Raw genomic sequence first — 9,276 nt, forward strand, 5'->3', positions numbered from 1 at the left:
GAGGTCTTGCGTTGTCATGAAGAAGGAGAAGTTTGTTCTGATTTTTGTGCCTACGAACACGCTGAAGTCGTTTCTTCAATTTCTGAAGAGTAACACAATACACTTCTGAGTTGATTGTTTGACCATGGGGAAGGACATCGCACAGAATAACCCCTTCAGCGTCCCAGAAGACTGTAACCATGACTTTACCGGCTGAGGGTATGGCTTTAAACTTTTTCTTGGTAGAGGAGTGGGTGTGGCGCCACTCCATTGATTGCCGTTTTGTTTCAGGTTCGATGTGATGAACCCATGTTTCATCGCCTGTAACAATCTTTGACAAGAAATTGTCACCCTCAGCCACATGACGAGCAAGCAATTCCGCACAGATGGTTCTCCTTTGCTCTTTATGGTGTTCGGTTAGACAATGAGGGACCCAGCGGGAACAAACCTTTGAATATCCCAACTGGTGAACAATTGTGACAGCACTACCAACAGAGATGTCAAGTTGAGCACTGAGTTGTTTGATGGTGATCCGTCGATCATCTCGAACGAGTGTGTTCACACGCTCCGCCATTGCAGGAGTCACAGCCTGTGCACGACCGGCCCGCACGCGGGAGGTCAGACAGTCTTGCTTGACCTTGCGGCGATGATGACACACGCTTTGCCCAACGACTCACCGTGCTTTTGTCCACTGCCAGATCACCGTAGACATTCTGCAAGCGCCTATGAATATCTGAGATGCCCTGGTTTTCCGCCAAAAGAAACTCGATCACTGCCCGTTGTTTGCAACGCACATCCGTTACAGACGCCATTTTAACAGTTCCGTACAGCGCTGCCACCTGACGGAAGTCAATGAAACTATACGAGACGAAGCGGGAATGTTTGAAAATATTCCACAAGAAATTTCCGGTTTTTTCAACCAAAATTGGCCGAGAAAAAAATGTGTTGCATTACTTATTGAACTGCCCTCGTAACTTTTGACATATATGGCAACTCCTCCTTTCTCCATATTTTCTCTCATTACATGTGCAGAGAGCTTATATCCATTTACATTTACCTTATCCATATCAGTAACAATGTGATGCTCAGACAGGCATAGTATATCTATTTCATCCTCAGCTTCTAATTCTTCTAAACAAACCAGAAGCTCATCTATTTTATTCTTTAAACTCCAAATATTTTGATGAAATAGAATTACATTATTTTTAATTATACTTTTATGAGAACCTTTCCTTATTCTAACATTTGCGGTACTCTCCTGTCTGAGTTTCTCATTGTGCTTAGGCCTAGTTCCTATACCAGTGGTCACATGGTGTTCAGAGAGGCAGATTATGTCAACTGGGTTGGGTGACTTTAATTCATCAATGCAATTACCTAGGACTGAGATACAACTTGTTGGAGATAAAATTTCTGGTGATTGGTGAAAATTTATAATTGACAGCTGTGATTGGTGATCCAATGTGCTAGAATTGTGCTGTTTAATTTCTTGCCTAAACTGAAGATTTGTTTCAATCCTGACCTCTCGTAGAACTTGACATCTTTCTGTCTTACCTATCCTAAAAAAGGTGCTGCTCCAACACCTCTAACCACTGGTATTTTACCATTCATGGCAATGCCTCCCCCCTTAAATTTCCTGCTATTACCCCAGTCAGTTTACCCTTCCCTTTCCTGTTGAGATGTAGGCCGTGCCTGGTATAGTCCCACCTACTGAGAGAATCAATATGAGCCCCCGCACCTGACCCAAGCAGCCGTTCCAACTCCAAATTGACTCTCCCAACAGAAGAGTTCAAATGAGGCCGGTCATGGTGTCTCAGGACAGATACAAATTCAACATTGGTGTGTCTCGATGCCGACGCAATCTTTACCAGGTCACACTCTATACTGTACCCAGGATCTCTGTCAATACTGTTCCCTGCCCCACCCACAATAACCACGGTGTCTTCCCTGGTAAATCTTTTACAGAGTGAACCTAAATCCTCTGTCACCTGATCCAGTCTAGCACTTGGTTTGGAAAAAATTGTGACCTGGTATTCTGGTCCTAATTCCTCCTGCAGAAGTTGGCCTACTCCTCTGGCATGAGAACTGCCTAACAACAAAACTTTCTTCCTTTTCGATGACTTTCCTACATTCTTTTTCAATTTCCTATTGAAAGTTTGTTGTGTCCTGCTCTTCTTGAGGATCATCAGTTTCTAACTGAAGCAACAGGTCAAACATATTTTTGAAATTCACCACAAAACTGTCAGACTTAGTTCTAGGCCTGTTCCTTCTGTTACCTGTTGCCACTTCCCACCTCTCTTTGCCCTCCTCCCTCCTTAACCTGTCCAGATCTTCCCTAGCCTGATCTAGCTCAGCCTGAAGGGCAGCAATTTTCCCCGCCTGTTCCTCTATCTTCCTATCTCTGCTGAAAATCCTACATAACCACTGATGAGCCTGATCCACTTTCCCGACACCCACGCCACTGCAGTCCCCCCAATGAAAAAAACTACTGCATCCATCACACCAAACCCCGGAACTAACAATTCTACAGCAAGTCAGGCACTTCTCACTCATGGTAAAAATAATACTTTAGCTAGAATAAATCAATTAAATTACCGAAAATCAAAAAAGACGTTACAAGAATTAAGCCTATTCACAAATGTATATAAGAAAGTTTCTGATTTAAAAGTCCGCTGTTTTTCTGAGATCTGTATTAATACAATGAAGGTATACGCTATTTATTATATATTTCACTCGATGGAATGAAAAAAGGACAATTAAACGAGATACTTTAAGTTTGATTCTCCAAAAACGTTACGCGAATTAGGCCTATAAACAAATGTATATAAGCTGTTTTTCTGAAATCTGTATTAAAACAATGAAGTTATACGCTATTTACGGTAGTTTACTTATTGGTTACCGAGAATCTAGTCAAATTACCGTGAAACAAGAAACAAACACGTTTACAAAATTTAGGCCTAAACGCGTCTTTGTGAGGTTACGATCTTTCCTTGTTTTCTGAAAAAATTCGCTAAGAAAAGTGAAACCTTTAACAGCAAGACTAAACGATACACCAATGTACGTATTTAATTTGTTGTCGGTGTTAAACTAAATTATATTCCTGTGTAAATCACTTAACTTTCTGGAAATAGTTTCTGGCGTCACTTACACAGGATTTAGTCCACTGAAGCACATCACTTTTGATGTTTCACCAAACGGCTCTGCTACTCAACAGTTTCACTGTTGTCCTTATGCCAGGATGAGCTAAACCATGAAAATGAAGAAATATTTGATAACGAAAAGGTCGAGGAATATAAGATCTGATATTTGCAGTGGATGTGTCACACCACAATGTTTTCTCTGATGGAAGTTGATATGACTTGAAGTGTAAGGAGTTGTTCCCTGTTCGGAGTTGCTGTAGTTCTTGATCTTGTTGCTAGTTTTTGCCAATTTCATCATAGTCCAGTATTACCACTTCATCAACTCTGGATAGGGCATCTACAGCAATGTTGTCATGGCCACTGACATGACGAATATCGGTCGAAAATTGTGAAATGTACTGCAACTGTCTCATCTGTCGAGGAGATGCCTTATCATTGTTTTGCTTGAAAGCAAATGTGAGTGGCTTATGATCAGTGAAGATTATGAAGTCTCTTCTTTCCAGTAAATGCTTAAACTTTTTTACAGAAAGGTAAACTCCCAATTATTCTCGGTCATAGGTACTGTAACCCTTCTGTGATTTACTCAGTTAGTGTGAAAAGAATGCAACAGGTCTCCAATTTCCATTTTCCAGTTGCTGGAGCACAGAACCAACAGCAATATCTGATGCATCTGTACATAATGCTAGGGGTAAATCTGAGTTAGGAAAAGCCAATAATGCAGCATTTACTATATCTTGTTTAGAGTTATCAAACATTTTCTTTGCTTCTTCAGTCCATTGAATTTGTCTATTATCCTTCTTTCTTGCTCCCTTAAGATAGTCATGCAAAACAGCTTCAGTCTGTGCCGCATCTTTAAGGTAGCGACGGTAGTAGTCGACAATGCCAAGAAATCTGTGGAGCTCATGCAGTTTGTCAGGTAAGTTATACTCTAAAATTGCTTGCACTTTCTCAGGTAGTGGACGGGATCCTTCTGATGTTATCCAGTAGCCCAGGAATGCAATTTCATTTACTCCAAATGTTGATTTTGATATGTTGATTTGAAGTCCATAATTTAACAATCGCTCCAGGACTAGTTTCAGGTGTGTTCGGTGTTCTTCAATAGTGGATGAGGCGATTAAAATGTCATCGAGGTAAGGAAACACAAAATCTAACCCAAACATAACATCATTAATGAATCGCTGGAATGATGAAAGTGCATTCCACAGGCCAAGGCTCATGACATTGATTTCATACATTCCAAATGGTGTGATTACAGCTGTTTTGTGCTTATATTCTTCAGCAATAGGTATTTGATAATAGGCCTTAAGGAGATCGATTTTAGAAAATATGTTTTTGCCTTGAAGAATACAATGGAAATCTTCTGTTCTAGGTACAGGATAACGGTCTGGAATTGTTCTTTCATTTAATCGTCTATAATCTCCACAAGGATGTATTGAGCCATCCTTCTTAGGTACAATATGGAGAGGACTTGCCCATGCAGAATTAGATGGGCTAATGATGCCATTGTCTAACATGAATTTAAATTCTTGTTTTGCCGTCGCCATTTGCTTTGGGTCTAAATGTTTTGCGCTAGAAAACACAGGCGGGCCTTCAGTGGTAATATAGTGTTTCACATCACGTTTAATTTCGCTAGGTACCAAATTAGGTTTAGCTATGTCTGGATACTGTACCAGTAGATCTATAAATTTTGTGTTTTGGCTCATGGTGCTCAGGACGTTTTCCTATGAGATTTACATAACTTTACCCTCAGCATTGAGATTGGTTACATCATCTATTAATCTTTTATAATGGACATCTACTAATAATTGAAATTTATTCAAAAAATCGACACCCCGTATAGCTTTATTGATCTTCGCAACTGTAAATGGCCATTGAAATTGACGTCACAGTCCCAGATCAATAGTACGAAGTTCGATTCTGTAGTAGGAATTTCGGTGCCATTTACAGCATAAAATTTATATGGTGACTCACCATTAACATTTGCGTGAGCGGAAATTACAGAAACTTCCGTCCCACTGTCGACTAAAAATTGCAATAAGCGGGTTTTGCGGCATTTCCCAAACTATGTGGCTTGACGATATTTAGTCTAATTTTAAATCACCAAGAACACACACCACTTGGCCTGCTTAAGACTTCTTTATTCACTTCACTTAGCAGCTATCCCAGAATCATCACATCTTTGCTACCAAAGAATAAACAAAAAATTTAAAGATATTACGTAATGTTATCAGTAATGAACTATACTACTAACGGTCTTAGCAACTTCATAAAATATAAAAATTCCATTTAGATTTCATCACTGTTGCCTTTACACTTGTAAACATCATAGATGTGTCAGAATAACTTTTGCCTTTTAGTGAAAATATTAGTATTACTGGTCCATTAATGCCTCAGATGAACAACATTATCCTATCTACCATTATTCACTGAAGCCTGTGAACTATATGTGGTTACCTAAGCTGAGATTAATACAGTAAGAGTAACATAAAAGTTAGTACTTTAAAAATGATGATACCTCCTCAACTACAGAACATCGCTATTGTGTTTCTCAGTTATTAGTATTATCCACATAATCCCATCCATATTTATCATAAAATAACAGCTATATTTGTATGATATAGAAGCTGAACAAGAATGTAGTAAACGAAAGTTGTAGCATGTGGAAAGAGTTTCTGGAATGCTATGTTTTTAACTGTCTTTGAATATCAAGTTATTTTCAGTGTCCTCCTTTATTTCAGATTCTAGCTAGCTGAAGCTAACTTAAACTGAAACATCCTGTATTGCACTTCAGTGAAGGATCTTTTTCCTGAAACTGATGGCTTATTATGGCTATTTAATGTAAAAAAAGTATGATAGTATACTAATGTCCAGAGTTCACACATCCACATCTATAATGGAAGATATTGGTCACTTTTATCTCCCATTGCGACAACAACTTTCCATCTTTTAGTGAATGCTTCAGACCAAAAAAATTATTCATCACCTAGAATTATTCCCATAAACAAATAACTTTCTTGTTCATACTCACACTAGGTTTAACACAGTAAAATTAACAGTAAAGTCAGTCTTTTTAAGAAAGCTGTAGGATATAGCTGTTGTGTTCTCAGTTATTAGTATTATACACAAAACCACATCCACATTTATCATAAAGTGATTCTTATCTGAGTTTCATAAGCATCTAGGTACTTGTCATTCAGCTGATAGGAAATCTTTAGTTAATGAATCTACATAATCATAACAGTGGGAGGAATGGCTAGCAAATTATGTTCTTAAATTTCACTTGAATTGTCAAACAAATTGTCTCATATCATTCTTTCCCTTTCTTCCAGGACTGACTGTTCCGCAAATGATGCAGCTACTACTGACACTGAAATATTTTGTCTCTGGTGATTTCTTCTGTCCATTGGAGACTTCATTGGTATTGGCAAGGGGACAACCAGCAGAACTACTGAAAGGAGGTGTATGGCACTGGACAACATCTAAAAGAGACAGTTTGTAATTAAGTGAAAATAAAATAAATTCATGTATATGGTATAACATACTTTGCTTCTGAATTCAGTTGTTTAGCATGTATTTTCTGACCCTAATTTTGAACTTTATGCTCTTTTTTAATCAATACAGTTCTTCCTCCTTTCTCTGGCCCTTGTCATGCTACTGTTGAAGCAACACCATTTGCAATATATGTTAGTCTGTGGTCAGTTTTAGAATAACTATGCTGGGAGGCAGCCCAAGAGCCAACACAAAGAGCATGAATTGGCATGAAGTATACTTAATGAGAGATAATTACTACTTGCAGATTTTGTATTAAAGCATGATTTCTTGTTGAAATTAAACTGATGCCATGAACAGCCTTCCTCAAAGCACAAGAAAAATACAATGCAATGTACAAATACTGAAGTCACAAAAAAATGAATAATGTATATAAGATAATTTTTCTTTCCCTGTTCATGGAGATTTATAGGACATCTGATTTTGCAGCAAATTGGGTGTGTAACAAAAAGTCAGTTGTTCGATTATTACACATATATATTTAATAGAAGTCACTGATAGGTTACACTGATATCATTAATTTACCCCCAGTTCTCTGTGGTTGCGGATCATGCAGTCCAGCCACTAAATCTTGATGATTATCACATATATATTTTAAAATGTCTTGCAGGATGGAATAACTTACAGCCTCTTCTTATGCTTGTAGGCAAAAGTCATGCATATGAACGAATATATCTTTTACTACACCCATTGTTGATCCACGAGAAAAAATTAAATGTCCTGTTTATTTCAGATTTAAACATAAGTACTCTCAAGCTAGATACAAACAAAAGTTGTTAAAAGAGTTGAATATTCCCCAGACATCGCTCTTCTGTTACAAGGATAAGTTTACGAGCCTATCTCTGCCATCCTCTGTGGCAGCACACAAATTTCTTATTATTAATGAGGAAAAGAAAATATTCATAAAAAATAATAATGAGAAAAAATAAAAAGGTATGATATTGGGAACTAGTTGTTTAGGTATTACACAACTGCCCCCCACTGTACACTGACATTGTACGGAGGTGTCCAGTGTTAGGCAGTATCATATGATTAATTGGTTGCTATCTATTACTGATGTGACAGGTCAAAGCCCTTTATTTCTCGGTCTTTTAGATAGACTCACATCATGTTAAGTGGAGAAGTTAGCTTTACCTAATTATATGTACATATACAAATACAAATAATTAAAAAGAAAACAAATGATAAAAAAGGGGCACAAGTATGAAATACTGTGTCTATTCAACAACGCTTAGTTCAGTCAAGTCTCTTTAATTATTGCGCCCATGCACATGACAAGTAGCTGGCGGCCTGCCACTGGGACTTAAACGGCTGTGTCCTCACTGAATACTTTTAACTCATGCATGTCCACTGCATGTGGAGTGAAACAGCGAAATTGTCGTGTGTTGTGCTGTGGATCCCTCCACAAATATTTGGGCACATCTTGTAAATGGTGTGCAAGCTTGTGGTAATTTCGATGCTGTGACAGAAGACCTCCAACTTTATTGTCCGGGAGTATTGTTTACCCACAGTAATATGCTTATTCAGCAGAGAGCAAATCCGTCGATCAGCACTTGCTGATAAGGGTAGTTCCTTATAAAGCACTTCTCCATTTATTCAAAGCTTAGTGTAGTTTAGTAAAAATTTTTGTAGGTTAGCACACATGTACTAAGTGTCAACACATTTCACTTTTGAAAAAAAATCCCTTTTACACAGGTGCCTTGCCAAATTGCTATCCAACTCTATTAATCACTTATTTTGCATAAAGTGTCTGTTTTCATATGTTGTTACTCTTTAAACAAATCGTTATTTACATAGTTACAATTTTAATACATCCATATATTACATATTATTGCTGACATTCCATTCACACTTACTTCTTATTGAGTTTCACTTTGGGAATATTTAAAACACTATATTAGCTTTGATTATTTTCGCAAACACTCATATCAGTTTAGTTTGTAACTAATAGATTCATTTACATTCATATTATAGAATAAACATGTCTAAAGTCAGTTACATTTTCATCCTTATATACATATATACATCCATATGTTCATGCGCCCCTCATGAGCCATGGACCTTGCCACTGGTGGGGAGGCTTGCATGCCTGAGTGATACAGATAGCTGTACCATAGGTGCAACCACAATGGAGGGGTATCTGTTGAGAGGTCAGACAAATGTGCGGTTCCTGAAGAGAGACAGCAGCCTTTTCAATAGTTGCAGGGGCAACAGTCTGGATGATTGACTGAACTGGCCTTGTAACATTCACCAAAACAGCCTTGCTACACTGGTGCTGCAAATGGCTGAAAGCAAGGGAAAACTAGGGCTGTAATTTTTTCCGAGGGCATGCAGCTTTACTGTATGGTTAAATGATGATGGCATGCTCTTGGGTAAAATATTCCAGAGGTAAAATAGTTCCCCATTTGGATCTCTGGGAGGGGACTACTCAGGAGTGTGTCGTTATCAGGAGAAAGAAAGCTGGCATTATACGTATCAGAGTGTGGAATGTCAGATCCCTTAATTGGACAGGTAGGTTAGAAAATTTAAAAAGGGAAATGGATAGGTTAAAGTTAGATATAGTGGGAATTAGTGAAGTTCGGTGGCAGGAGGAGCAAGACATCTGGTCAGC

The sequence above is a fragment of the Schistocerca piceifrons genome, chromosome 2 (assembly GCF_021461385.2).
Source record: "Schistocerca piceifrons isolate TAMUIC-IGC-003096 chromosome 2, iqSchPice1.1, whole genome shotgun sequence".
NCBI lineage: Eukaryota > Metazoa > Arthropoda > Insecta > Orthoptera > Acrididae > Schistocerca > Schistocerca piceifrons.